We start from the raw sequence: 25,599 nt of genomic DNA on the forward strand, positions 1-25,599 counted from the left end.
ATGCCGTCACATTTCACATTTTCATAATTTTTTTTTTTTGAAACACACATTTTCATAATTATTAAGATATATAAAATGACTTTTATACCCTTATTTTTTGTCCTTATTAAGTCATCTTCCCATTTTACCCTAACATTTGTCATAAAAATGCGTCAACTGTTAATTTAATACTCCCTCCGTTTTTGAATACTTGCTCCACTTTTCTTGTGCGGCCGTATTTAAGTATTTGCTCCATTTTCTTATTTGGAAAGCTTTATAATATTTAATTCATTCTCACAACTAGTGAGACCCAATTTTACTACTTTTAGGTTCTCTCTCCTCCAATTTACCTTCCACTAACCTCACTATCTCTATATTTTATTACTTTCTCCAATTTCTCGTAAAACTCCACGCATGGAAAAATGGAACAAGTATTTAAAAACGGAGGGAGTATTTTACACTCTTGAATCTATCAATTTATCTTTTCCATGTACTTTAATTATTTTTTAATTGAAAATGTCTCTTTCCCATACACTTTTATTACTTTATTAATTGAAAATTATACTTTCATTACTTCACCTTAATTCCCGTGATTTTCCTGTAAAAAGTGACAAACAAAAAGAGACGGAGGGAGTATTATTTTCATTGTTTTTATTTTACACACTTTGACTTTTAACATTTTTCAAAAATTTAACTTTGACTAGCTTTAGTGATGTATCTTTACGATAAAAAAATAATTATGTTGAATCTTGTGCGTCTCAATTTATATTTTCATAATATCAACTTTAAATAATTTCACTTATTGATGATTACAAATAGGCAAAAGTTAACGAACGTCCCAAGGGCATTGATTAAGATAACTAAAAGTAAGAATCATCAAATTAAAATGAACATTAATAACATCAATCGACACATAATTTTGACATGTACTCCCATTAATACCATTTTAGGAAATGTTTTAAATGCTTAAACATCACTTGTTAAACTTGTGAGATAAAAAAAGTGTGATATTAAAAATATACGTAGTAGAAAAGAGGATATAATACTTTGGGAAATAGTAGAAAAATGGAAGACAGTAAAATGTTGGTACATGTCAAAAAAAAAAAGGAAAAAGGTTCGTTTTATCCGAATATTGAAATTAAAATAAACAAAGAAAATAACAATGAGAAAAACATTTCAGCACCGAAAGTAAAAGAGTTGAAATAGATGCAATGATACTATAAAATTAGTGGTTTCTTTTCACAAAAGGAATGAAGTAATGAGACTAGAGAACGATTTAGAGCCAACGTTTTTCTACCCTTCTTTTTTTCATATCCCTTTTTATAAAGGTGCAAGGTAAGATAGTAGTAGAATAATTCTACCTCAATAGTGAACAACTATCACCTCAATAAATTCTCAGCATTTAACTATGCTATCCATTACCAAAGTGATTGTACAAAGGCAACAACAAAAGGCACCATCTATCTCGAAGTTTATCTATATGATCGCGTATGAAACCTCCTCGAAAAAATTAGAGATAAACACACCGTATAACATCCCAACATGTAACAAATCCAATTTCATCCAAGAAGACGTGACTAAACTGAAATGATAAATTCCAAACAATATAGTACTTCATGTAACTACTGGTTGAAAGATTAGATTAACCAAGCTAATGAGATTTAGTAATTTAATCCGGATTAGAAATTGTTTGACCAAAAGAAATATGAGAGAAGACAATTATTTCACAAGATAACTAAATTATACCAAAGTAAAAAGAAAAGAAAATTTTAATCTGCCAATAGGAAAGAAATCAATTGCATTGAAGATGTACAAAAATAGCACCATGTTAATGGTTTACAGAATGAGGCAATGAATTCAATGGAAAAGAGATGGAAGATACATGAGATATATAGTTCTTTAATGAAACATATTGCTAAGCATACAAAGCAAAATCGACTAGGCCAAGGCCAAGCCTTTCAAAATAATGGCCGAGAAGCACCCTGGTTCATAAGAAACATGGTGCAACAAGATTTTACCCTTTCTAACTACATTAGCAAGAATAGTCAGAATGAATATCATTCAACTAACAAAATAGGAAAAAAAAAAATAGCATACTTCTATCTGCTTACCTTGCTCCATTCTTTCTGCTACCTATATCTTGCCTCGTTGCTACCAATCAAAATCCAGAAAGCAAAGGACAAGTAATATTATTCATTAATTAATATCTTTCTGCCATATCCACTACTTCAGCTTGTGCATTCGAATAAGAACTGTCAACCACTGATGAAACGGAACCTCCAACCTTCTCTTTAATGTCAGTAGGTGATTCTTTGACAAGTGACTGAACCCAAGAAAGATCAGGCTCTTCACCATTGTTGCCAAGCTCAAAGGAAGAAGATCTCCTGAGTTTACCCAATTCCTCTGTGTTTGTACCCCAGTCTGGCTTACCGTTGGAGGAACCCCATCTTGACCAAGAATGAACAGGAGAGCCCACAATGGCACCCAAGCTGGTTCCAAGATCCCGAGAGCTAAGACTGCGGAACTGATGAAGCTGTTGCTCCCGTTGAGCAAGCATAGAAGCCCGAGCACTCATTGGGGAGATGGGTTCCACACTTCGAGGAGACATTCTTCCTGACAATAATGGATGGTCAGCAACACCCTTAGGGGAGAAATTTGTATTGATTGGAGAGAGCATGCTTTGCTGCTGCTGTTGAAACTGGTTGAAAACAGCAGATTTATGAGTAGGCGAGTAAAGACATGAACCCAGTCCTTGATCATTGTACCGCGGAGACAAGCTCTCAGCAGAAAAAAGATCATCCAGGTTAGAAGGGTTCAGAGTTTTTGAGCGGTTAGAGCGATTTAAAGAATTAGGGGTCATAGAAAGGCAAGAAAATTCACTCAGGAGCTGTTGCTGTTGTTGCAAGTCATAATCTTGCAGCATATTATCAAACTCTTCAGCTGCAATATCTCTTGCATTAAGAGATGACCTTAACCTACTGGACTGAAGATTGCTGCCTGGAAGACGCAAAGACGGAACATTTGGCTGTGGCCAAGCCAAGGAAGAATGAGAAATTCCATTAGCAGCTGAAGGTGACATTGGTGGAGTGAAAGCAGAAGGAGACATATGAGATGAGGGAGATCCTGGCATAAAGTTCATAGCAGCAGCAAAATCCATAGAACTAGAAGCGCTTGAGCGGGGTGATGGAACAGCAGAACCAGTAGACACATAAAGAGGTCTCAGTTCCTCAGGTATATGAGCAAAGAAACAAACTCTTCTAGCGCAACTTGGGCCATCCTTGCAGAGACGTGTTCTATATTGAGCTGGATGGAGCCAACACTCAAAAACCCCATGAGCATATTCACACATATCCCCTCTTCTACAAGCTCCTTTTCGAAAATCAGGACAAGGAACACAGCTGTAATGGTACTTCCGCGGATCTCTCCTCCTAGCATTTTCACCAGGATGAACAAAAGGGCATTCTGTCCAATCATGAGAATAGGCACGAGAACAAGGACGGATCTTGAAGGAGTACATACGGAATTCATCAGTTGCATAAATGCTGTTCTTAATATCAGGTATGGATGGATCAATGGGGTATTCTTTCTTCTCAGATGCGTAAGATGTAGCTTGGATATCATCAAACTTTGAGTTAATTGGTGAAGGTGGTGAGTCTGAATAAGATGACGGAGATCCGTTTACTGGTGAAGATGAGAGTGGTGGTGAGTTCGAATTAGAAGTGGCGCTTGACAGCCTCAAAATGCGCTCACTAATAGAGCCATGACCAGCTAGGAGTTCTTCAAGAGCACTTTTGACATCATTTTGCCTCGGTGAGACCATAATAACATCAAAAGGTCGGTTTCCATTGGCATCTAGTGCATTATGATCAGCACCTGCCTCCAGAAGCAACCTCACAACATCAACAGCATTCACAGAACCACCAGATGCAGCACAGTGTAGTGCAGTGCTTTTATCCTCACCACATGACCGGTTAACATCAGTAATGGAGAGAGAAATAATCAATTTCAGAACATCCATACTGCCGTAAATTGAAGCAACCATCAGAGGAGTTCTATGCTCATAGACCATCTGTTTCGAGCCTTTTTTCCGGACATACCACAACCCAGGCTCATCAATTCCAGCCGGATCATCTTCAATCAACCGTTTAAATGCTTCCACATCATTATTTGCAGAAACTTCAAGCAGGCTTGAAAATGTATCTACGGTCTCAACAGTCAAGTTATTCATGTCTTTGACAGAAGTCAACTAATAAAGAGAAGGAAATGCAGGCCAGAATTCAACAAGTTCCAATCACCCAACTTTACAGCGCATGATATGACTATCTAGACCTCCATCTGTAACAATATAAATCACAACCATAATTAAACATCAAACCCATGTACTCGGAAGCATGGAGAGAAACATAGAGAAAAAGTAAAAGCCGAGTGCTTCAAGCAAATGAACCTATTTTTATCCACATATGGAGATTATGAAACATCACCAAAACAATGAATTCCAAGAATTATTTCAGGAACAAACTTTATCCCACAAGAATGTCTCACAAGTCATGTACATACATGTAAGAACAAGAGCAGATGGATAATTAGTATATCGAAAAAATCCGAAATATTAATAAACAATCAAAAGCAACCCTGCGCCCCTTCTTCCCCCTCCAAATATGCAGGCATCAACAAATTGATCCACAATCATGAACATAAAACATTCAAAGAAAAAGCGCAAAAGGCAAACTTTGCAGCCAAACAAATAGCTTTTCTAGTTTAGGGTTTCACCTCATCTTGCTATCAATTACACTCATTTCAGACAGTGGGTCACATGCAATAAATCCTACTGAAACTGTACTATTCATCAACTATTCAAATTGATGAATTCATGGGCATGTGACCAAATTCTATAATCGGAAAAATTCATAAGCCCTAAAATTTAAAACCCAAACCAAATCCAAAACACTATACCTAATTCTTTTTATCAACCAAAAATTAGAAAAATAAAATTTAAGGGTTTTGGTCACAAACACAAGCATACTTCAATACTCAAATTCGGATGAACATGCAATAAACTAAAGCTTATTGGCCCAAAAATGAAATGGGGTTCTAATTAATTTTCCCTAAAAAAAGTTGAAACACTCAGCAAACATCACAAAAAGCAACAGAAACTTCTGATTTTCACAAAAACAGGACCAAAGTCAAAAGATTAAGAAAAAACAGGGAAAACCATAAAACCCCACATCATATTTTAATAAATTAATCCAACCCAAAAAAAAAACAGGAAAAAATTAAATTAACAGAAATTAATTAATTGGAGAAATTACAAAAAAGCAAGAATAAACAATAAAAAATCAAATACATGCAAGTAGAGCAAAGAACAAATCAAACCCATTAATTCAAATAAAAACCAGAAAAAATTGGTCAAGTATAATAAAAATTAGACAAGTAAACAACTGAAATAAACTATCCAAGTAGAAAAAACCAATGATCAAAGGGATGATAAATTTGATTTTTAAAAAAATGGGGAAAAAATCAAAGGAAGACAAAAAAGTTACCTTTATTAATTAATATAGTTTTTGTGAAGCTACAGCAGCAAAGAGAGAGATCGCATATGAGTAGAGAGAGAGACGAAGAAGGGAGTTAAGAGATCTAGTAGAAGTAGAGAGAGAAAGTAGAGAGAGAAAGAAGAGGGGTTAAGAGTTGAGAGATCTAGTAGTAGTAGTAAAAGAGAGAAGAGAGAGAAAGAGAAGAGGGAAGCACGAAGCAGTAGAAGAAGAAGGAAAATGAAAAAGTTGTGAGAGAGAGAGAGAGAGAGAGAGAGAGAGAAAGTGAGAAGAGCGCGTCTTTTCTTTTTCTCTTCTCTTCGTTTCACCATTTCCTATGAACAAGGGCTTATTTAATTTTCTAAAAAAAAATTATTTAAAAGAAAAAAAATATATACAGTCCTTAAATAAGAAGCTAAAAATGAAAAAAAAAAATTAAAATAAAACAAAACAAAATACTCCTATTTACTCGGTGAATTGTCGATTAATTTCCAACTTTATACGGAATACTAAAAAAATAAGTATATTACATGCTTATATTCAACTAAAGGGTGCATATAACATTACCCTATTTAAAATCATTTTTTACGAATATTTTTTTGTATTATATTCTCCGTTTTTTTATTAATTACAACACTTGTAGTTACTCTGTATTTTGTAAATTTCTACTCCCTCCATCCCTAAACTAAATGTCTACTTCTAAATTTACACAGGAATTAAGGAACTTGGAGTATCCTTAAAACCTATAATTGGGAAGTACAAAAGGAATTAAAAGACATTTAGGGCTTGTTCTCATTGACTGAAATTAGCTGAACTGAACTGAACTGAACTTAGTAATTAGTGATTTTTAACTACGGATTAGTGATCTTTGATTATTTATTGATTATTTATTACTATACATATGTATATAACCATTTGTACATATTAAAATATTTATGAAAATATACTTTATAATTATAATATTTATGGAAAATATATTATAAACATGAAACCCCAAAACATTTTAAACACATATACTATATAATTTAAAAATAATATAGTATTATGACAAAAGAACACAAAACACTTTATTGTTTAAATTTTTTTTTTTTAAAAAATTAAAAAAAAAAATTTACGTTTTCTGTTGCAAATAATCGTTGCTTGTTGTACTCTACACAATTTTATTCGTTTACATGAACTAGGGATTCCATTCACGCACCAAGTTGAAGTCATGGAGCGAAGAGAAGATCATACTATGTACGATCCTAACAGAAAAGCAGCTATGGATATTGTACGACAAGACATAACTGATCAGATATGGGAGTCAGTTCAGAGGAATGTCGAGGTAATGGAGGAGCTTGGTGGACAAGAAGAAGACGAAGAACTAACCGATTATGAAAATTAGTTTAAGTTGTGTAGTACTCTAATTTTCTCAATGATGAGTTTAACAGTAGAAATGTGTATCAAAAAAATAGAACCATTTGAAAAATGAATTGTATTATTATTATTATTATTATTATTATTATTATTATTATTATTATTATTATTATTATTATTATTATTATTATTATTATTATTATTATTATTATTATTATTATTATTATTATTATTATTATTATTATTATTATTATTATAAGAGCTTACAAGAATGAAATTATTATCGTCGTTGTAATAAGAGCTTAAAAGAATGAAATTTGGCATTATATCATCAGCAATATCATTAGACATAAACTGAACTGAATTTCAACGTATGAGAACAGGCCCTTATTATTGTCTTTGAATAAAACAAAAAAAAATGACATTAAATGCTTGTACATGTCAGCAATCCTTTAAGAATAAAAAGGATCAATTACATTTGTTTATAAAAAAATAAAAGAACCAATCAAATTCATTTAATATTTTTTTTTTTTGTGTGTTCCACCCGATTCACCCTTTGGGCTAATCTGGATTCGGGGATCAGTTATGGATGGTTAGGTTCCAGTCCCCTCCCGATTGTTGTTGCGGGGGATCGAACACGAGTCCTCCCTACCAAGTGTAGTCCCAATCACCACTACACCAACAACCAATTGGTTCAAATTCATTTAATATGCTGCACATGGATTGTAATTGTTTAAATGGTGGAATAAAAATTTAAGAAGAAAAATGAAAATAAAAGGACCAAGATATTATGTGAAACCATTAAGTGCCAAAGCAAAAGTGAAATGATAACAATTTGGGGACATTTTGGGAAATAAATTTGGAGAATAAAGATAATTTGGTAAAAAAGAAAAAAAAAATACTCCCTCCATTTTATTTTTATTTTTTACATCACTTGGGTTTACACAAAATTTTAGGAGAGTAATACAATACGGAGTATTGTGAGTGAGTTATAAATTATTATAGAAAAAGTAAAATGGTGACCATGAAAGAGAAAGTATGTGAGAGAGTATATATTCTTATTATTTAAGTGGGGACCATTGAATAAAGAGAAATAATAAAATATTTTATATAGGGTTTAAAGTAAGAGGGAGAAGTGATAAAATATAATCCCTCTGTCCCTATTTGATAGTCACTTATTCCATTTTTGGTGCCCTAAAATGTTAGTCACATTTTTTTTTTTCAAGTGCCATTAATATTAAGTTTTTACCAAAATTCTCTCCAATTTGCAAAAATATTTGTGCAAATTTAATTTTTCCATGTAAATTTTGTTTTCTCATGTACTTTAATTAGTTTCTCTCTCTACTTTTTTGCATACCCAATGTAACTTTACATTTTCAATGTACTTTTGCTACTTCTTATTCATGTTTATTAATTCCCGTGAAAAGATTGCTCGAAAGTAACTATCAAATAGGGACGGAGATAGTTGTATAAAGTTATCAAATATAGATGTGATGCATTTTTTTTAAAAAAAAAAAAATCCATAAATGGAAAGTGATGAAGCGGAGGGAGTAACTTACTAAAAATGGAAATAGGCTTCTAATTTTAAAACCGTTTTAAAAGAAATTTGGCATCTAATTAAGGGACAGATGGAGTATTACAAAAAGTTTTTTTTATACTAGTAAAATTATTACAATTATATGGAGTGTAAGTGAAGAAGGGAGGAAGGAATGAAGTCAATAATAGATGTCTAAATTATAGACTATTTAAAAAGAAATTTCTATATATATATATATATATATATATATATATATATATATATATATATATATATATCCCTACCTTATAAAAAGTAGAAACTTGCTCTTATGAACAGTGCATGGACCTTTATACCCCTCAAAATGTTTAATTACCTTCTTACCCCTATTTGTAATTTTGTATTTTTCTTACACTTTTTGTCTTATTGACTTTTTCCCGACAAATTGTCTGTTTATTTTCTCACCCAAAATGAAATTTGAGCTTTCACTCTCCTCTCCGTCTCTGTTCACCTCCTTTACTAAGCATTAATTTTTAACTTTCTATTTCTTCTCCATCTCCGTTCACATCTCCATTAAATTGAAGTACCTAATTCCACAATCAGAACAATTAAAATCAAATTGGGGCAAAAAAAAATTCCCAAATTTCCAAATCAAGAACAATTATAATCAAATTGGGGCCAAGAAAAGTAGATAATATGAAGAAATAATCCAAGAAACAAAGGGAAAAAGAAGAAATGACAAGGAAACGAGGAGAGGGGGAGGTGGTGGAAAAGGGCGGCCAGGGTCTCAATGAGGTGGGTCACCGGTAGCTCCGGTAACTCTCTTTGCTTCTCTATTATGTCAAGGGTGGAGATTTTGTTAGTTCAGTCATTGACCAAGCTTCCATGACCGTGACTCTGTGAGTATAAATGTTTTGTACTTCTGCTTCTGCATTAACAAAGTATTAGCTTTTGTACTTGCAATTAGAATCCTATTTTGATTTCAAAATTATTACTATTATTTAGAGGGAAATCATATAAATGATGTTTTCCCATTCTATCGAAGATCGATACGGCCCAAATGTTTGCAATATTTTACTGCTATATTCGATTACCTTGATTTCAACATATTGTAATAATGTAATGCTTCTTTTCAATTAATTTGTTGTAGGTTGTTTTGGTAGCCAATGATTTGCCTTTTTTTTTTTGGTAGAAAAATGACTTCTATCAATATACATTATTCTTCCACATTTTATCACAGGTATTTTTGCATCTCACAAGGCTTGCTGGTATTTCTATTTTCTTTATTAGTTGAAGGATGAAAATGGACAATTCATGGGAATGACTGAAGCAATCAGCAACAAGTATCTTAAGAATTATGTTGTGGAATGGAGTCTCTTCTAAGATTTCCACTCCCATTGTACGTGTTTCGGGAACACTTCTTGCAAAGAGGTTATCATTAATTCATAATGATGTGCTATGAAGTTGTCATATCACTCATATGGTTTTATAATCTGGCTACTTCCTGATAGTGTTCCCTCCTGATTTCAGGAGATCATGGGATTGATTATCAGTTTCTCACCTCTACCCTTATGGCTCTCTAAACACCCAAAAAAATAATTTGGCTATTTGCTTGACTTTTATTATGCATGCAAACTTGCTATTACATATTCATATATAGTCTATGTCCAAGGGGAAGGACCAACAATTTAGCACCCGATCATTTACAATGGTATAGGTAAGCACATAACCATCCATTTTGGGTCAATTAAAGTTACTGTCTTTTATTTGACACAATAATAACATACCATGCTTTTTCATAAACTAACCGGCAACTAAAATTTCATCATATACCATGCAAGATACGTGTTTCTTAACTCTTTTATCTGTTTAACTAATGCTAGTTTTGCAGGTATCGGCGTTACAAGAGTGATTTAGGATCGCAGAACGTTCTGAATCATTCTCCGCCCCTATCGATACTTTGGCTTTCGTTTTCGAAACTTGCGTTTCTCCAAACTCAGTCAAAGTGGGGGCTTCTGTAGACACCCATTTGTGTCTCCCCAAAACCAAACCCAGTGATGAGTTCCTTTCACGTCGAATCATAATCGAATGAAACAAAAGTGTGGAAAGGTCTAGTGTTGCGGAAAGTTTTATTTCTTTTCTTTTCTCTTCTCTCTGTTTTTGAAAACTTTATTTTGAGAAAACAGCCAATCCAGTTTGGTTGGTCCATGATATGGGTCCAATAGTGGTGTAGTTGGATGGGGTTTGCAAAGACCTTTCCAACGATATATTATAAGCCCAATTCCGATGAATATTGAGGAATTTATGGCCAATTTACTAAACTGGGCCCGGTTTGAGTTTTAAGTACGGCCCAATGATCTAGGGGAGGGCCTAATATGATTTATCATTCCTAATGTAATTAGGAATGGTTGTGGTCTTCTAGAACATTCTAGAAGCTTTTATCATTCTTAATTCAATTAGGATTCTTCAGAGTTTTAATTAGATCAAATAGCATTTTTGACTGAAATTATATTATTTTATCTTCCAGTACGATAAGTTTATCAGTTTTTCGAAAACGCGTTGAAATCCAAATTGGCGTCCAACCCCAGGCCTTGGCGCCTGGAATCAGGATTGGCGCCAGACGCCAGTATTGGCGCCTGGCGCTAGCCACTGGTCTTGGCGCCAATGAGGCAGGGCTGGCGCCAATGTGTTTTTGTGATCTTCATACTCTGTTTTGATAAATTATCTTTTTTAGATGATTTTCTCTATAAATATCGTATCAAAAACTCCGTTTTCATTCATCAACAAGCATCAATTATCATCAATTACCATTCATTAATTCTCTGCATCTACAAACAATTCATCTCTTTTCATCAATTTTCAATAACATTAATTCTTTAGTATTCTTTTCTAACTTTGCTTTTTTAATACAAAATTCCGCATTCACAAGATCTAGAAACACCTAGCCATATTCGAAGTTGCCTTCGCCCTAGACGTGAAAGGTTTTAATTTCTGAGGGTTTGGTCCCAAATCTCTCTTTCAATTATTTAATTTAATTGTTTTGATTATTATTTTCCTTGAAGTTACTAACGTGTGTATTTTGTTATTAGAAAGAGGTACGAGGCATCCAAGTAAGTACTTTATTGATTAATTGATATTATGATGTAGATATCATGTTTAGATTGTTATTTTGATTCCTAGTATCATGTCTAGGGTAATTTTAATATTAAATATGATTGTTACGATGCCTTTTATTCTCTTCCTAATATTTATGATTGTTAGTATCATGTTAGGGCTAAAGATTTGATTTTTAATCCTTAGTGACATGCTAGGGTTTGTTATTAATCTTGTTAGTATCATGCCTAGGATCTTGCTATGCTTTAACATGATTATGATGATTATGATTATGATTAATGTTATTATTAATGATGTTGATTATTTATTTATTATGTTGCTTGATGATTTATTTATTTATTGCTTAATCACCTTTATTGCATGTTTAAAGGGAATTGGTATTTGCAATCACGCTTAATAAGATATTAATAATCTTGTTAGGGTTAATTGTGATTATAATTTCAAGTGATCGCCAATAATAGATTTGTTTGTGCATTAATGTTCAACCAACATAGATTAAACAGGTTTAGGGTTAATCCTATTGATTGTATGTTAATCAGAAAGCGCACATGAATACGAGCAGAATAAAGTAGAGGCCTATTATTAGGGCAGGTTCAATCTCTTTTAGGTTGGATTTGTACCATCATCCCCGAACCCTTATTTGGTTCATGACCTTATGGAGTTGACGATCTCTTGAATCGTTAAGGGGTGTAACCTTCACCTCGTGAACGGTTTACAAGTTCCTTAAAAACTTGTTGGCGACTCTTTTGCTCTATCTTCTTCCCTTTTGGACGCCACCGTACTTTAGTGTATGATCACAGTGGGGTTCAAGCTAGTGGGATTTTAAAGGCTTGAAACTATTCCCTACAGTTTTTGGCGACTCCACTGGGGAGGATTTCTATTTTAATTCCTGAATTTGTTTCGGCAATAATTTAGAATGAGTGGATGAGACTCGAAAAGTTCTAAGTATTTCATGTGCGTAATTTTGATTAACATTGTGGCATATGCATAAAAAGGTTCTCATTGGAAAGACCATCCGTAATGAGTCAAAAACATAGGATTTTTACACGTAGGAAATTTGAGAAATGTCTTTCACAACTAGGACTGAAATAACACCACGCGAAACTGGATGATTTTATTGAGCACAGAAAGCTGCTGAGGCATGTGGGAAGTAGCGTCAGGGGCCAGAGCTTGGCGCCACACTTTTAGCCGTAGCGCCAGACGCCAGTATTGGCGCCAGGCGCTACAGTTAAAAGTTGGCGCCATTCTCTGTTTGCTGGCGCCAATTTCCCCCAATACCGAGCCAGAAATATGCGTTCTAATTTCGACTGGTTTTTCGTATTGTTTGCTCGATCCTGCTTCCTGATTGAATTTTTTCTCACTTTTCTGAAACCCATATGTGTTCTATATATGGACATAACCCTCTGGGAATTCATGCTCTATCTACCCGATTGAACGCTCCTGGCAACAAAGGGTACATCTGAGAGGTTGAATTCACCAAACCATGGAAGTGAGTTTTTCTAAAAAAACTCGCGGTGTTCTATCCACGCGCGTTAACCCTTCACGGTTAGGCTTCTACACGGTGCATCTGGAAAATTAACCATGGACCCTATTTGACTAAACCATATCCCGAACTTTAGAGAACTAGAGTCATGGTTAGGTTACGAACTCATTGCATCATGTTGTGCCTACTTGACTAATTGTGCATTATTGGTTGTGCATATATGTTCTATGTTCCTCTTAACCGTTTGTTGATTTGTGTTGAGATTATAATTAATGACTTAAAGAACTTTGCCTAATTAATTAATTAATTCGAGTCAATAAAGTTTTTTCTTCTTTTAATCGGAATTGACCTAGTACGACTTTAGGCATACCTCAGTTGACTAATAATATCTTCATCTTTGCCTTCTGCCAAACTTACACAAGTGTGTATCTCTGACCATAAATCATTTAACAATTTTTTCTTGTCTATTATATTAGCACATTGCTCCAACAGGTTTCCTCCCAAGTCAAAAATTGGTTTCTTTAATGCCATAGTAGTCCACCTGTGTAGCATATACTGCTCAGGAATGGTTTCAAACCTTTTTTCTTTCCAAATCCAAATCATATGTCTACATGGAATTCCTTGCCTATAAAATAGCTTGCAAGAACATGTGGTGTCATAGTTAGTTGGATTAAACACAACATCAAATGTTCTAGTCCGATTTCCTTCACTTACTGTTGCAACTTCCAATTCATTTTCTTTCTTCAATTCATCAACACCACAAGAAAAACAAGCAATTTCAACCTCGTATTGAAATTCATAAAAAACAGAGTTAGTATATAAATGTGAGGCATGCTTTTCTATCCCTAGTGGTGTTTTGCACTCAGGATATTTGTGCTTTGAATCATTATCATTCTGACCTTGAGTGTGTCTCTGAGTATCAATTGCAGCTTCATATCTCAAGTAAAACTCAACAAGTGACACATGAGGATTGATAAAGGAGCAGAAAAAGTTGTTTTCACTTTCAGATCTTGATGTTGTACGCATTATTCCTCCAAGGAACACATCTCTGAAATAGGCCGGAATGTACTAGTCTCTTATCTTGTACATATAACCTAACCACTCATGTTCTTCCAAGTGGTATTCAATCATCACCTTGTTCCACCTTTCTTCAAACTCAGCGGGTTCAATTTCAAGGTGCCAAACGCAAGCACATAATTTTTTTAGGAAACCAGTTTATTCTTGCATGATTGATTTCTCCACCTTATCTAGTAACCTTTTCATTATGTGCCACATACAGAACCGATGTTCAGTCTTCTTAAACACACTTATAACAACAATTTTCATTGTCGGATCCTGATCTGTGATCATACAATTAGGTTCATTCCCACCCATTGCCTTGAGGAATGATCTGAACAGCCATTCAAATGACATGATATCTTCCTTTGCTATAAAACTAGCAGCAAAATTAATGCAATTCTTATGATGGTCAATCCTTGTAAATGGAGTAAACACCATGTTGTACCTGTTTACACATACAAAATAAAGTTTAAATGAGCAAATAATTTAATACTCATTTGAAAAATTATCAAATAATCGATTGCTCATTTGTCAAATGAGCAAATAACTCAATGCTTATTTGTGAAATAAGCAAACAATTCTTTGCTCTTTTGTCAAATGTGCAAATAATTGAATGCTCATTTGTCATATGAGCAAATAACTCAATGCTCATTTGTGAAATGAGCAAACAATTCAATGCTCATTTGTCAAATGAGCAAATAATTCAATGCTCATTTGTCAAATGAACATGCAATTCAATGCCCATATACATACTCTTATCAAAGAATATTAGACTTATGGGGATATTCAATTTTCACATAAAAGTAATGAGCAATTAAACTAATTTTATTTAAAACAAAGTCATTAATTTAAGTCATAGCTAGTAATAACACATAAATGAATTACCTATTGGTTTGGTATGTGGTATCAAAGGATACCTTATCACCAAATAGAGCATAACTCTTTTTACAAAGGGGGTCTGCCCACAATGCTCTACAAAGGCAATAATCTTCATCCTTCTCAAAATCAAAGAAAAAAGCGCTCCACATTAGCTTTTTGTTGGTAAAGTTATCCACGAACATTTGATCATCGCTTCCTTGAATGTATGCTTTTAAATCTCTATGATTGAAATCTTCCTTAGACGCACCAATGTTTTCATATCCTCCAACAATTTCCTTCATCATTTGAAAAGTTGTAACGGGACCAATATTCACCTATTTAAAGAACAAAACAGTTTATCACATGAGCAAATAATTCAATGCTCATTTTTAAAATGAGCAAACAATTCAATGCTCATTTGTCAAATGAGAAAAAAAAATTATTTGCCCATTTGTCAAATGAGCAAACAACTTTTATTAGAACATACAGAGAATTCATGAAATATAAGAGAATTTGAAACATAAGAGAATTCATGAAACAATTCAATGCTCATTTGGCAAATGAGCAAAAAATTATTTGCTCATTTGTCAAATGAACAAACAACTTTTATTAGAACATACATAGAATTCATGAAACATAAGAGAATTTGAAAGTGTTACCTTAGAATTATTCACAATTATTTTTTTGTGTAAAATGTTTATTTTCCTTCCTTCTTTTTGGAATAGATTGCAGCTAGGTGTATAAAGTGCATGAGTATGTCCCTCAGGAAATTGTGTCACTATGAATGTGTTATCATCACAATGCTTTAGGACAATATGTGCCTTGCACCCAACACGAGTAACGAGTCTCTTCATTTTGATTGAAGCTTTTTCTTCATTGTTTTCCCCTTCCTTGTTATTTAAATCTTTTTCTACAGTAGTCTTTCTTTTCTCTTTGTATCCTTCCTTATTGCACAAGATATACTGATATTTCAATTCTTTGCTTCTTCTTTATCTTTTAGTTGTAGACTTCCTTGTATTGAAACCAGAAGCAAATGCATAGCCTTTAGAAAATTCAAGGCCCTCTTCAAGATTATTAAACTTCATCCCTATAGCTGGTTTCAACTCATTGGGGCATATTGGATGCCATTCTTTTGTTCCTCTAGGAGTGATCAAAGGTGCTACTTTAAGAGAAACTACTATTGTAGGAGTAGTTGGCACATTTGTGATGGTACTTGATTGACTCTCAACTTGTTCGTTGTTGCTCATCATTTGTGAATATGCACCTCCTTAAACACACTTAAACACACACACACACACACACATACTCTCAATAATTAGAACTGAAATCAGATTCTTAAACAAACTTACACACACACAGATATAGATACACACTTACACACACACACATACACACACACACACACACAATAATTTCAGAGTCTATAATTAATTAGAACTGAAATCAGTTTCTGAAATCAGAATTGCAAGCAGAAAGAGGAGGGGGCAGGGGGATAGGTTTTCTCATTTGTCAAATGAACATGCAATTCAATGCCCACATACATAAACTCTTACACTCACTCACACTCACACTCACACTCACACACAGACACACTGTTACACTCACTCACACTCACACAGACACACACACATACATACACAATTATGTATAACTGAGTGTTTTTACCCGAAACACTGAGTACTTATAGATCCTTGAATTACTTATGAATGTAATTAATATTTTCTCATTTTAATTGTAGTTACCTCATTTTAAATGTTCTATTATACATATTTAGGTTTGCTCATTTTAATTTATTTGCTCATTTTAAATTTGATTGAAAATAAGAACATAATAACAGCATTCAATTGAAAATAAAAACCTACTAACAACATAATATGAGCATTCAATTGGAAATTTCAGAACATTTTTTATCATAAGTTTAATATGACGTCATTGCAATCACTATCAAGTTTAATTTGATATTATTAAAATCTCTATCAAATCAATCAAACCTAAATAATTGATTCAATTTAATCAAATAATTGATGCAATTAAACATTCAATTCGATTAATGTAATTCGAAAATTAACATGTAATTCAATTCGAAAATTAACATGCAATTCCAAAATTTTCAGAGATGTAAAATCAAAATATTTTGAACATTCAGATTAACATGCAATTCAAAATTAAAAGTACAAACAAACCTCAATGATGGATGAAATTGCGACCGTTGAAATTTGCAGAAAGAAAGAAATTTGCCGAAAGAAGAGCATACTCAGTGAATCGCTATTGATGAGCTTTGATTTGCAGACAGAATAGAGGAGAGAGATAAAGTAGAGGCTGAAGGTTAGTTTGTTAGGCAGGCTTATAATCTCAGCGGTTGGATTTCATCTAATCTAGCGGCGGAGATTTGTCCTCACATAAGGTGTGGGTTCTCACATAAAGGGTGGTTCTCACCGGATCCCGACCCTATATATATATACATCAAATTGATTTTACCATCTGTTTTTGTTTATTATTTTAAATAATCACCCTTAAAATTAAATAAACTTATATTTCACCACCTCTAAATATTTTGTTCCATTTATTAAAATAAAAGCATAGATTTTCGTGCTAAAACTTAGGGCATGTTCTCATTGGCTGAAATGAGCTGGACTGAACTGAATTGAACTGAAATGAATATTTTATAAGAGAAGGAAATTAGGAGCTGAACTGAATTGAACTGAACTGAAATGAAAATTTTATAAGAGAAGGAAATTAGGAGCTGAACTGAACTGAACTTATTAGAGCTGAACTGAAAATAATCGTATGAGAACAGACCCTTAGTTTGTTAAGGCTTGGGGGTCACTTTGGTCCATTTGAATCAATTTGAGGTCAATATTGCAAAAATGTTAATGAAAAAAATGTCTTGTTTTGCGTGTTGATAGTCACCTCAATTTGTGTGAAACTCTCAAATAAGGTATTTTCATACTTTTTTTTTTTTTTTGATATTTTGACCTTTAATCGAAGCCAAAGGTCCAAAATGACCCCCCAAAACCTTAATAGACCAAGTTTCAGCGCTAAAATCGATGATTTTTAGTTAAGAGGTGGTGAAATCTAGAGGTAACGAGTAGTTTTTAGCGGTCGAGTAGCAGGTCGGGGTAGTTGTCATGATAACGAGTAGCTGGCAATTAGTAGTGAGTAGAGGTTAGCTGTCAAAGTAACGATTGATAGTATGAGTTTACATATATTGTTTAAATAGTAACCAAAATTTGAAAAACGATACGCGCTACTTACGCTACTATTTTAACGTTTGAAAAAAAGCTACCTAAACGTTACATATACCGCTAATCGCTACTTGAACTGCCACCTTGCCAAACACTCTCCCTTTTTTCTAATAGTGTTTTGAATAGTCAAAACGGTAACCGCTGCCTCAAAACGCTACCTCAACCAGGTGGTAATTTCAACTTTTGTTGTTTTAAGGGGTGATTATTTACAATTTTTTCCAAAAAAATTTAATAATTTATGAGTGTTGACCAAATTATAGAAATTTAACCTTATTGACAATTGATTGATTAGAGCAACTCCAATTGTTATAGTAGGGAGTTGCTTGCAATTTTCAAAATTTTCTAGCTACTAGCTTGACCATTGGAGTTAAAAATTACAATTAGCTTGGCCAAGCATAAGCTAATTTGCTTGAGAAAAAAGTTTGCAAAATTTTTGGAGATTAACATATTAAAATAATTAAATTTTAAAGCTAATTGATAAAATCAAGCTTATTTAATTAGTAAGCTAGTAGCTAACCATTGGAGTACAAAATAGCTACAAAGAAAATTAGCTAACAATCATATGTGGCATGGCAAGCTAATTTAACAATTAGCTTACCATTGAAGATGCTCTTAGCTTTGAAAACCAATTTAGGCAACACTATTAGAGCAACTCCAATGGTTGTAGCTAGGGACTTGCTTACAATTTAAATAATTCCCTAGCTACTAGTTTGACCATTGGAATATGGGTTACCCTATTAAATTTATTAGTGTTATAGAAATTACTCCATTTTGTTTACTGATAGCCACACAATGTGGTTAGCCTCACAAAAAATGCTTTGAATGTTTAATTATATCATTTTCTTCATTCTTGAGGTAAAGTAATGTAATCTTAATTTATATATTAAGGTTTACATATTATTTGGTAGGTATCTTTTGATTAATTAATTTATAGGAAATTTTCACTTTTGCTACTATTCAAACACCCTTATTTCACTTTTGCTATCTATCTAAAATTTTAGTTTACTAAGGGAGCACACGCGCGCGGTATGATTAGCCATTATAGGAAAGTTATGTAATCGGACCTCAGAGTTTACAAACTTGTAATGGGTATTTAACAATGGTGTAAAATTAATATTCGTCGATTAAATTATACATCAATAAGTCCTTCCTATATATATATTACAATTATTTTTCTTACTTCATTGTTCTTGATATTAAATTTGCTCCGATAAAAGTGAGAGAGAGCTAAGCTAGTTGTTAAGTACATTAAGTAATTCAAAAATCCTTTATTAATCAAAAAATGATTTAAATATATAAATCAACAATTTTTTTTATAGTTACAATGGAACGATATTGAAACTTCTTCTTAAGAATCTGCTGAAATGATCTACCTTTAGCCATTATTGATTACAATAATCTCTCTGCAACCAAAATCAATTATCAATTAATAATAATTTAAAAACTCAAAGCTGATTAAAAATAAACAATTAATTAGAAAATAATAATCATTAAATTCCAAAAAAAATCATTTCGGATCGAAAATACAATATGAGATACCCAGAGTTTTAAATTGGAAGTGGAAGATTACCTTGTACGTAAGAGACTCATCCTTAAACAAATGAATACACTTGTCTTTATCATTCATTCATCTCCATCTTAGGTGCTCTATAATGAGATTGAAAATTAGTATTACATAAGTAAATGATAAAATCTAAATATCATTTTGTGATAAGATCTTCATTGTTCAATGCTGGGCGTTCGTATTAGCTATTTAGTTATTAGTGATTGACTTATTCCTTTTACTGTTACTGCGTAATGATGGTTAATTTTTGTTATACATAATTTCAATGGAGGGAAAAATTATGAAAATCCAATGGATGAACTTCGACAATAAAAGTGGTTGTACAATCAAAACACTCTCAACCATCAAATTATTCACCTCAATAATCAATTAACAACTAACAAAACTTAATTTCAAATCTCTCCTCTAATTCACGAAGAAGATGTCTTCTAACAAATGTAGTCTTTCCTAGCTAGCATATCCAAATTTGCTTACAACTCACTCAAAATAGTCAAAACACATACAATTATCGGCGATTCGGCACATCCGCTACTAAATTGCTATGCAAATCACAACCATTATTAGCTAAAATTAATCCTTAATAACATAAATTCCAACACATTGCACAATATGTCATTATATCATTAGATACCAATTACCAAATAACACAAAGCAACAAAATTTATCTACCTTCTCAACGACGTGAATGGCAACACCAACGACAATAATAGCAAGATCATAATCGAAACACGTATCTACCATTGGTATTTGGTAGATAAAGCAGCAGAGTTTGAATTCGAAAATCGGTGACTCGGAAGCTCAACTCCGCGAGATTTGACGGAGTAACTCAGAGCTTTCTAGAAGGAACTGTATATTGTATGATAAGAATTTCTTGCAAAATTTGTTAATAAGCATACCTCCGTAATGAACAAGCTCAGCCTAAAACGATTGTAATTTCATAAATTACTAAATTTGCAAGAAAAGTTATTAGGTTCTGAATTATGAAGTGACGACAACAAATCAATCCTTCCTCCAAATTGTTTATTTATAATAAAAAAAAAAAAAAAACAATTAAAGCAATCAACCCAAAAATAATTACAATTTACAATTGTAAAATCAAACCTAGATAAAATACCCAAAAAAATTCAGAAACAAATTTACCAAATCATGTGTTTCTCTATAAATAAATCATAACTCCCAGAAATTTATAAAATTATAAACAAAAACGAAATAGAATAATTACCAATTCCACCATCACCAACATGAACAAGCTTGAAGCTTAGGTAATCAACAACAAGAATACAAATCGACTATAATCTTGATTTGGACAATCTATACCTAATGATTAATTACACCTAACAATCATCTACTGAAATAGAACGAAGGAGATCAAATATATATAAGATAAGATGATGAAAAATGAGATTGCTATTGAGAAGTCGGGTATTAAAGGAGGAAAGTGAATGAAATAAAAAAACGTTATTGAGGCTTGAGAGGAGAAGATGAATAATTAGGCAGAAATACACCGAGGAAAGAAAGAAAAGGTAAAAAATTCAAGTCAAAAGTATCAAAATATGAAATGGGGGTAAAAATGTAAATTAACATTTTCAGGGTTAAAGTGGTATTCACACTATTCATAAGAGTTTTTTTCCACTTTTTATAAGGTAGGGATAGGGATTTTCCTACCACCTAAAATTACATATCTTAAATTTCACTCGGATTCCGTTAAGTTTATTCAAAAAATTTTTTTTTAAAAAAAAAAAAACCAGCCACCCTTAATTGCCCAGCCCCTCCCGTCAGCCACCCTCCCTCCTCCTCTATGCCGATGCCCAAAGCTTCGACCGGCGTCGGCGACCTCACCCTGCTACTCTCTTTTCCCCACCTATGCAGCCTACTCCCCCTCCCTTTCCCCTTCTTGCTGCCGCGACAATCCTTCACATCCAAACCAGAAACCACCTCCCTCCCATTCACCCCACCAGAATCGGCCCTCCTCCCTATTCCCACCACCGAAATCGACCCCCTCCCTAACCCTTTTTGGTCACCCTAACCCTAAACCACCACACCGAAACCACCATAAGCGAAACCCTACAACCCGTTTGGGTGGTTTCAGGCTGGTTTTTAATTTTTACGGTTTGAGACTTTGAGGTGCCGGTTTTAAGGGGAAAAGATAGTGGGGTTAGGTAGCTGACGCTGGCCAAAGTTTTAGGCGCCGACTGAAGGTAAGAGGGAGGATGGCTGACGGGAGGGGGCTGGGCAATTAGGGGTGTTGGGTTTTCTTTTTTTAAAATAAAAAAATTTGGTGGATGGTTTTTTTTTTATTGTTTTTTCCCGATGGTTGATGGGAAGGTAGTTAGGGTAGCTAAGGAGGGAGGGGTGGCCGGAAGGTGGCAGTGAGGGTGGCTGGATCTCACTAACGGAAATAATAACTGAAAGTGTTAAGTGGTAGTAAAATTTAAGATATGTGATTTTAGGTGGTAGCAAAATAAAATAAAAGTTTAGATGTATGAGTAGCAAAAGTGAAATAGGGGTGTTTGAGTGGTAGCAAAAGTGAAATTTTTCTAATTTATATGTTTGTAAACAAGAGAATAAATTAGGTGTGGAAATCCGATAACCAAATATAAAAATAATCAAATTATTCACTAGGTGAAAAAAGTGGTTTGGCAGCGGTTCAAACCCGGTCTAAGGCACCGGTTTGAACCGCTGCCTATATGTGGGGTGCCAAATACCCCCTTTATAGCACCGGTTCAAAACCGGTGCCATATATCCAATTAGGCACCGGTTAACCGGTGCCAAAAATGTAAGAAAATATTTATTTCATTGGTTTTGGCACCGGTTAACCGGTGCCAAAACTGCCCAAAATATTTTTTTTTTTTTTGTTGCCTTTAAATCAACTAAAATAAATTAGAACATCAAAATATAAATTAGAAAAAGTGCAAAAGACAATGAAATGGAGTATATCAATATATTAAACTGTTATTGTACAATACAAAAAAAAAAAAATAAAAAAAATACAATGAATTATAATCATACAATAAAATTCAACGTTAAATTGATATTGAAAAATACAAATAAAAATTACAACATCAAAAACAATATTCCAAAATCAAAGTCTTGAATCGTTGTGCATCAATTAACACCTGCATCAATTAAAACCCATAAATCAATAAAACTCACAAAAAAAATGCAAAAAAAAAAAAAACCAGAAAAATCATGTACGAACTCAAAAATCAAAATAATTTAATAAATAAATAACCAAACAAAACGCAAAAAAATCGAAACACAATTAACCACAAAATTTTCGAAATCAATTAAATGCAAAATTTTCGAAATCAATTAAACTCAGAACCCAGAAAATCAATTTCGAAAATCAATTAAACGAAAAAAAAAATTCAAAATCAATTTCGAAATCAATTAAACTCAGAACCCAGAAAAATCAATTAAAATTATTCCCAAAATTTTCGAAATCAATTAAACTCATAACCCAGAAAAATCAATTAAAATTATTCCCAAAATTTTCGAAATCAATTAAAACTCAGAACCCAGAAAAATCAATTTCGAAAATCAATTAAACGCAAAAAAAATTCAAAATCATCCCAGAAAATTCAAAAATCAATTAAACCCATCAATTTCGAACAATATTACAACAATCAAACCAAAAAAAATCAAGGCATTTACCAAAAATAATCAAACCCAGAAACCCTTACCTCGAATATTAAACCCAGAAACATGCAGGTGGCGGCGGTGGTTAGTAAACCCTTACCTCGAATAATAAACCCAGAAACAGTAGGTGGCGACGGTGGTTAGTAGCGGTGGTACGGTGGGAAAAAGACAGAAGGGAGAAGAAAGGTCGGAGAAGAGGGGGGGAAAGAAGAGGAGAGCGAGATCAGACAGAGAAGGAGGACAATAGAGAAGAGATCTCTATTGATTTTTCGCGCGTTGTGGTCGGAGAGATCGAGAAGGAAGATGATAGAGAAGAGAGGAGAGAGAAGGAGGAGAGAGGCAGCTAATCAATAATAAGGAGAATGAAGCTGAGTTAGTTCTCTAGGGTTAGGAATACAATTATAATATAGATAAGTTGACCGTTTTTTTTTTTTTTTTTTTAAATCTAACAAGGGCACCGGTTCAAACCGGTGCCTTTTTGATTTTTGGCACCGGTTCAGGCTGAACCGGTGCCTTTTCTCTTTTGGTAAAAACCCGCCCAATTCTAGACCGGTTTTGGGCACCGGTTTAGGCTGAACCGGTGCCATATGGGGGGTGCCTAATGCTTTTTTTCTACTAGTGTATTATGGAATTCTTATAATCAATTTTATTCAAACACAAATTTTAAAATGGTTTAGACAATATTATTTATTACTCCATACGTCCCCAAAAGAACGACCCATTTGGGTTGATTACGCGGGTATTAAGGAAATTAAATAAAAAGAAGTAAAAGTATATTGAAAATATAAATTTACATGGGGTTTGTAAAAAAATAGAGAGAGAAAGTAATAAAATTACATGGAAAATCAAATTTTTATATAGGGAAGCTAATTTTGCACAAATATTGTTGCAAATTGGTGGGTGTTTTAATGCAAATGGGTCATTCTTTTTGGGACTAAAATTTAGGCCAAATGGGTCGTTCTTTCGGGGATGGAGGGAGTAGGTTATAACATCTTTACATTGATAAAAGTATATAAATATGTTGGGTGTGTTATTTCAAAACATTGTCAATATAGACTAGGATTTTGTTGGATACATGTCAATTTATTATTTTTATATTTCTTTTGTAATAAGTATATTGAGATATTCAAGTTTCAGTAGTGTATTGAAAATTATGCAGAAAAAATAAACAAATTAGACAAATAAAAAGAAGGAAAAATTGCGGAAAATAATACAACCTTTGGCCCGTTTTTTTTAATAATACAACCTTTTGATTAATTCTTAATAATATAACCTTTGGGGGGTGTCAATTTTAAACAAGACAAAAAACTTGTAACCTTTAAAACCGGTTACCCATGACACGTGTTGTCATGTAATTGGTCTGAATATTAATTTTTTAAAAAAAATAAATAACTTTTAATTTTTGGTTTTTAACAAAATATTTAAAATTAAATTAGTTCCTAATTAAGACAGTAATTGTAATTTATATTATTTAAGCAAATTAAAAAAAAAACCCCACCCATCCCCTTCCTCTTTACGACCCAGCCAACCACCATATCTCCCACCCTCGAGCCACCTCCTCTCCCCTTCCCCCACACGCAACGACGACCTCATCGGCGCCGCCCAGCACCATCCCTTCCCACCATCCCTTCCCAGACACACGAGCCTCACCGCGACGCGAACACCACACTGATGCAGGGGATTTTTTTCGATACAGGGGAAGTGGAGGGGGGCGGTTTTCGAGCAACGAAAGGGGAGGGAGGTGGTTATCGGGATCGGGGAAAGGGATCGAGTGATTTTTGTGGTGTTTCAGGGGGTTTTGTGGTGGCGGCTGCGTGGATTAGGGTGGTTTTTGTGGTGGTTGGGAAGGAAAGGGGGTTAAGGGGGAAGTGGTTTGCGTCGGGGTTGGGTGGTTTGGGGTTAAGGGGGAAAGTCGGGGTTTAGGGAGAGGGGAGAGGAGGTGGCTGGGTGGTGGTGGTTGGGTGGTTTGGGGTTAAGGTGGAAATTCGGGGTTAAGGGGGAGGGGAGAGGAGGTGGCTGGGTGGTGGTGGTTAGGTGGTTTGGGTTTATTTTTTTTTAAAAAATTTCTTTAATAATAAAAATTATTTAATTTATTAATTATATTGAAAAACCAATAAAACAATGACACGTGTCACAGTTACCTTCAAAAACAGGTCACCAATAGGTAATGTCTTGTTTAAAATTGACACCCCCCAAAGGTTATATTATTAAGAATTAATCAAAAGGTTGTATTATTAAAAAAGAACGGACCAAAGGTT

At 33.6% G+C, this 25,599-nt stretch overlaps 1 pseudogene across 1 annotated transcript; it reads right to left on the reverse strand.

The window, feature by feature from the left end:
* Positions 1–1,754: 1,754 nt before the first annotated feature.
* LOC145632237 (zinc finger CCCH domain-containing protein 30 pseudogene) lies at positions 1,755–5,778 on the reverse strand (annotated as a pseudogene). The gene is made up of 2 exons (XR_014112535.1): positions 5,520–5,778; positions 1,755–4,314 (listed from the first exon to the last, which is right to left on the reverse strand). The product of XR_014112535.1 is annotated as a zinc finger CCCH domain-containing protein 30 pseudogene (transcript).
* Positions 5,779–25,599: the final 19,821 nt, after the last annotated feature.

Source organism: Chenopodium album, chromosome 5 (genome assembly GCF_948465745.1).
Source record: "Chenopodium album chromosome 5, dcCheAlbu1.1, whole genome shotgun sequence".
NCBI lineage: Eukaryota > Viridiplantae > Streptophyta > Magnoliopsida > Caryophyllales > Amaranthaceae > Chenopodium > Chenopodium album.